Source organism: Aedes aegypti, chromosome 1 (assembly GCF_002204515.2).
Source record: "Aedes aegypti strain LVP_AGWG chromosome 1, AaegL5.0 Primary Assembly, whole genome shotgun sequence".
In the NCBI taxonomy this organism is placed as follows: domain Eukaryota; kingdom Metazoa; phylum Arthropoda; class Insecta; order Diptera; family Culicidae; genus Aedes; species Aedes aegypti.
Window position 1 is genome coordinate 26,303,711 of NC_035107.1, and position 6,169 is coordinate 26,309,879.

Sequence of the window (6,169 nt, forward strand, 5' to 3'; positions counted from 1 at the left end):
CAAACGGAATGGCATCGGACCCAAGTTCATCTACGGCAAGTCAAGTCAAGTCCTTGCAAATATCCAGACCGGAAGTGCCCCTCCGAACAACGTGTATTATCTAGAATGCGTATAGGACACACTCGAATCACTCACGTTTATTTGATGACTAATTCGCCGCCACCAATGTGCAACTTTTGTGGAGTACAGCTGACAGTGCAACACTTTCTGGTAGAATGTCGAGGATTCGAACAAAACAGGAAACGTTGCGGCATAAATGGTTCAACTGCTGAAATATTAGCTAACAACACAGCAAGAGAAACATTATTAATTAAGTTCCTAAAAGATTGTAATTTATTCAACGAAATTTGACAAACTGTTCTTGAAATCATGTAACTCTAGTTTAATAACTATCTGACACGAATGCCATATGTTTGGTAAAGTGTCATTAATAAATAATAATAATAATAATAATTTTGCAGCTCTCAACGCACTCTTCAAGCGACTACGTGAGTATGGTTTTCTTTTACGCTTAGAAAAATGCCGATTCAACCAGAAGGAGATTAAGTACCTCGGATACATTGTTGACGCAAATGGAATCCGACCCGATCCAGCGAAGGTTTCAGCGATAGTCCAGATGCCAGGACGTTACAACCCTGCGATCGTTTCTTGGCGCCGTAAACTTCTACGGGAAATTTGTACGAGAGATGCACCAACTACGCCATCCTCTGGACAAACTATTGAAGAAGGACGTTAAATTCATCTGGAGCCAGGAATGTCAACATGCGTTTTCGGATATCAAGTGTGTCCTTCAATCGAATCTGCTCCTCACCCATTACAATCCGGAGCACGAAATCATTGTAGCTGGTGACGCATCCAAGACGGGTATTGGAGCCGTTATAATGCATCGCTTACCCAACGGAAGCATCAAAGCAGTATCTCATTCTCATGCAGCCAAATCGCTCAATCAAGCCGAACAAAATTACAGCCAGATTGAGAAGGAGGCCCTTGCGCTAGTATTTGCCTGTACAAAATTATTCCATCGTATGCTCTGGGGTAGACGATTCACGCTGATCATCAATCGCTCCTGAAAGTATTCGGATCGAAGAAAGGGATTCCGGTACACACCGCAAACCGTCTTCAGCGATGGGCGCTCACACTCTTGGGATACGATTTTCTTGTCGCGTCTCATAAACAACCACGAGAAGCCAGATGAGGAAGCAGTAATCGCAATGGTTCGAGTCGAAGATGATGTCAGTTCCAGTTTGCAAGATACTCTACAAAACCTCCCTGTCACATCCAAGATGGTTCAAGACGCTACAGCTAAAGATCCAGTACTGCAGAAGGTGTCATCATACATCAAGAATGGGTGGCCAGCGCGAGCTGAAGCTGTTCCAGACGAGGTAAAACCTTATTTTGGTCATCGAGAGTCCTATTCATTGATCGGAGGCTGCGTGATGATGGTGGATCGAGTCGTTATTCCCAAGTGCTTACAAAAACGTATCTTGAAGAGAATTCACGATGGTCATCCCGGAATCGAACGCTCGAAGGCGTGTGCTCGAGGAATTGTTTTCTGGCCACGAATCGACAACGATATTGCTGACTACGTCCGCCGATGCTCAAGCTGCGCCAGTGCTGCCAAGTCCCCTCCACAAGCCAACCCACAACCGTGGCCGGATGCGGATGGTCCATGGCAACGGCTACATTTGGATTTTGCTGGTCCATTGGATGGATTCTACTATCTGGTCGTTGTGGACTCAAGTACGAAATGGCCAGAAATTCTGCAGACGCGATCTCCGACAAGCTCAACTACAATCTTTTTCCTCCGCGAATGTTTCGCCCGATTCGGCATACCAACGGTAATCGTGACAGACAACGGAAGTCAATTCGTCAGTGCCGAGTTCCGGAAATTCTGCGAGGTGTTAGGAATCGTTAATTTCCGCACAGCGCCGTATCACCCGCAATCAAATGGCCAAGCGGAACGATTTGTTGACACTCTCAAGCGCTCTTTGAAGAAAATCATTGGGGGAGGAGAGACTTCAACAGCAACAGCAATCCAAACGTTCCTGCACATCTACAGATCCACACCATCCGCTGTTCTGGGAGGAGAATCACCGGACAAGAAGATGCTCGGACGTTCCATGAGGACCACATTGGACCTTCTACGTCCCACGTACCAGCCCGTCAGAGAAACCCCGAAACCCAACCGAAAGTTTGAAGCTGGAACCGCAGTCTACGCCAAAGTACATTCTTCCAACGAAGTCTGGAAGTGGATGCCAGGTGTTGTCATCGAAAGAATTGGCAATGTCAACTACAACATACTCCTTGATCACCAAATTGGCCGACGAAAGGTGCTACGATCCCACATTGACCAGTTGAAGATCCGTTCCGGCGGGGACATTGAAACAGAGCGACCATTGAACATTCTTATCCAGGATTTCGGTCTTCACCAACAAGCAGAACCCGAACAGCAATCCCAGTCGTACATTGGTAATGATGCGACCATCGTTCCCGTTCAACAACCTCATGGTTCCGGCGATCAAAGAGGCCACGTTACCGAATAACATTTAGAATCCGTGGTGAATGATTCGCTACCAGCTGAGGATCCAAGTGAGGATGAAGAATTTGATGAAACGCTCCTGGAAGATTTGCAGCGAGAACTACCGTCGTATTCAACACCTTTGCAGCAGCAACTGCCAACTCAACGTCCTCAGCGATCCGTGCGTCCACCGAAGAAGTTTGATGAGTACATCCGGTACTAATCAAAAGGAGGAGATGCCACCAAGGCACCGATTTGCAACCAAGCGAGCCTTGGAAGACGGCGTCGCTAGGAGGAGAAAAATATTGCTGTGTGCATTTGAAATGCAAATATCAAATGCGGGAACACCAAATGCGGTAAGATTTTCAACAAGGAAGGCGAAGTCAAAATTTGATTTTCTTTGCTAGGTTGGCGGTGATATGCATCATGGTTGCTAAGTATCCTTTGATTACTTTGTGTTACCGCATTTGAAGCTCAGTTAGACTGGATTTGCACATCAAACGCAAACAGCAATATTTCAGTTGTCCTGTATTAGCTTTTGACAAAAATAATTAGCAGTTACTCCGAGTCTTTTCATTCCCACCGATCATAACAAAGCCAAATCCGAGACTTGGCGTTCATGGTGGATCCGCGTGGGCGTATTCTCTCAGTTGTAAAAGGACGAGATGGGCAATGCAGCCACGTCCTAGTGAAGACATCAGGAGGAGTGTTGCGGCGTCCAGGCAGCGAACAACAATGCGCCACTGACTTTATAGCGCACAAGCCTACATGAGCCTCTGTACGTGCCATAAATTCTTTTGTTCTCATGCCATTTACTGTGCGCCGTGTGTTGGAGCTGTCTCACTTTCTCTCTCACGTGCAACTTGAAAACAGGGCGCACAGTAAAAATCAAACGTTTTATAGCATGCATTGGCTCATATCGAAACCAACACCTTCTAGTATGACAGCTGTCAAACCTTGAAGTTTTGACGTAACATCCGATTACTATCTTTTCACAATCCATTATTTGTTGAGTACAAAAAAAAAAGCAGAGTCAGAATTATCAGTGAATTAAAAGTAATTAAAGCTATTAGAATTATTGAACACTTTCAATTATTGAATAAAATTTTTAGAGCCAGGGCTGTGATATATCTGATCTACCTAAAAGTCCATCTGATCTACCTAAAACCCCCTCTCTAAATCACCCCAAAAACCGCAACACACAACCATCCTCGGATTTCTTTCCAGTTTTCCTTTATTTTTATCTCTTTTAAATTATTTATTCATATTTAATAGTTTTTTTTTCCTTTTTTTCTTGCTCTTTGTTTCTTCCTGTTGGATTTTAGCTTCCACACCGCCTTCCGTTTCACACTCACTATGCTGCATGCTTGCCTTCTTCTTCCTCTTCCTCTTCTTCTTATGTTTCACTTTAATTTTAATTACCTTTGAAGACTAGATTAAACAATTTACTCTTAAATATTTTCTGCTTTTTCTGTTTTTTTTTTCTTCCGTATGTTTTTTGCTTCCTCTTTGCCGTTGTCCATCATTGTTTATATATAATTTAATATTAAATTTAATATTATGTGTATTTCTGTGTATTGTTTGTTGTTGTTCTTGTTCTCCGTTCTTGCTTTTTTTTTGCACCACCACTCGTCACACGTTTTAGCGTTCTTTTTTTCTTCTTTTCATTCGTGTTTCGTTTTCTTTCTCTTTTTTGTTTGTTGGCTGTTTCTTTCCGTTGCCCACACAGATTGCACAGATGTGTGATTTGAGATTTCCAGGTTTCGCTCCGCTTCTTCTGTATTGCCTCTGTGTGTTTATGTGTGTAATGCATGCGGGCTGCCGTGTTTCGTTTGTGTTTGTGTGTGTACGAGTGTAGTTGGTGAGATAGAGTAAATTTGATTGCTAAAATTGTGAGACTGGCTCGTACAATTCACATTAAGCTTTGTTGTTTGCTGAGATTTATCTTGGTTTTTCTATCTGCCGTCAGAATGGATCTTTTTGTGTCGCTGTCTTCGTGTGTTCATGTGTTTGTTAGTGTATGTGTGTGAGTGTCATTGAGTTGTCATGTTTCTTTTTGGTATTTTTCTTCCGTTTCTCGTCCGCATCGTCGCATACTTGGTTTTTGTTTAGCTTAAAAGTTTATTTTTTCACAATCTTCTGATTTCTAACCGCGGTTTTATTCTTGTATCGTTTCGTGTGTGTGTTTGTGTGAGTGTATGTTTTTGCTTTGCTTTCTTTTATAATATTTTAAGTTTTCTTCGTTCAAAGAGACAAAATACAAATACAAATGCACGCACTTTTACATATAAATATTCCTTTTGTTAAGTGTTGTTACTTGTTCTTTTCTTTACTTTAATATATGGTCACGTTTAAAAATTCAAAAAAAAAAAATGCTAGATGCAAATTTGTGACTTTTACTTCGCATAGTCCATCTCAACATCATTATCATCATAATCATCTCAACCAACGAACGAACGAACGAACGGGACTTTCACGCACGCACACATTTGCGTCACCAATATGCATTGATTTAAATTTGATTCAAAGGGGTTTATAAGTGTTTTCTTGTTTTTCTTCTTTTCTTGGATTGGGGATTGTTCTTGGTGTGTGTGAGTGAGTGTATCTGTATGTATGTGACGTTGCGTAATTCGATTATTTGAAAAGGGACTAAAAAGAGAGAAAAAGAGCTATGCTTTCGTTCGACAATATATGTTTATGTATGTAGTTAGTAATCGCGTTAACACGTTGTGGATTTCAAACTTTTTGCTATTCTTTTAGGTTCTTTCCTCTTCGGTTTGTTTTTCTTCGCCAAACGTTTTGATCTTCTTTTGTTTTGTTTCCTTCGAGAGTGAGAGAGTTGCGCGCCGTATCTTCAGTGTTGTTTTTGGTTGGTTTCTCGTTTTTTTTCCTTCTCTTTACAAGTATAGGTACGGGTGATTGTATATGTGTCTGTGTTTCTGGCTGTATGATCTCTATTTTATAGTTATATAACGTTTACTATTCTGCTTTCCATCGTTTCTCCTAATCGCTTATGGCTTTTTACTTCTGGCTCTCTTTCCATTAACTGCATATAATAACAAGTGATTCCATCTCGTCTAAGGTCAAAAAACGAATATTCAAAAATATATATGTGTGTGTATTTAAAGAGATCTTTGTTGCTTTGCTTTGCATATTCTTAGCCGACGACGATTCGTCTATATTTGCTTTCCTCTTGGTAAGCTTTCGCTTCGAACGCTTCGATTAAAGTGAGAAACAGGAGGGAAAAATTCTGTTTTATAACTCTCGGTTTTACTTTGTTGTTAAAAAGAGGGAAAAGTGTGTGACACAAGGGAAAGTTAAACGGTGCCTTAAGTTTTTTTTTTAACGCTGCTTGTATTAGTTTTCATGAGTTGCCTGTTAGTGTGTGTGTGACCTACTCTTATAACTCTCTTCAAAATTTAACTAACTTCGACAATTTTACTTCCCTTACGTTTACTATTCATCTAGTTTCGGTAAAGCGAATCGTTACTAGTGCAAAGCTATCAGTTTTGAAAAATTTAAATGAAAAAAAAACAAATTTTCCAACGACAGTCACAATTGGCTCCGTTATGCTCTGCGGTTTGCCTGAGCCTCATTACGATTTTAATTGGACAAAATAAAACATTTCTTCACGACCACAAAAACTGTGAA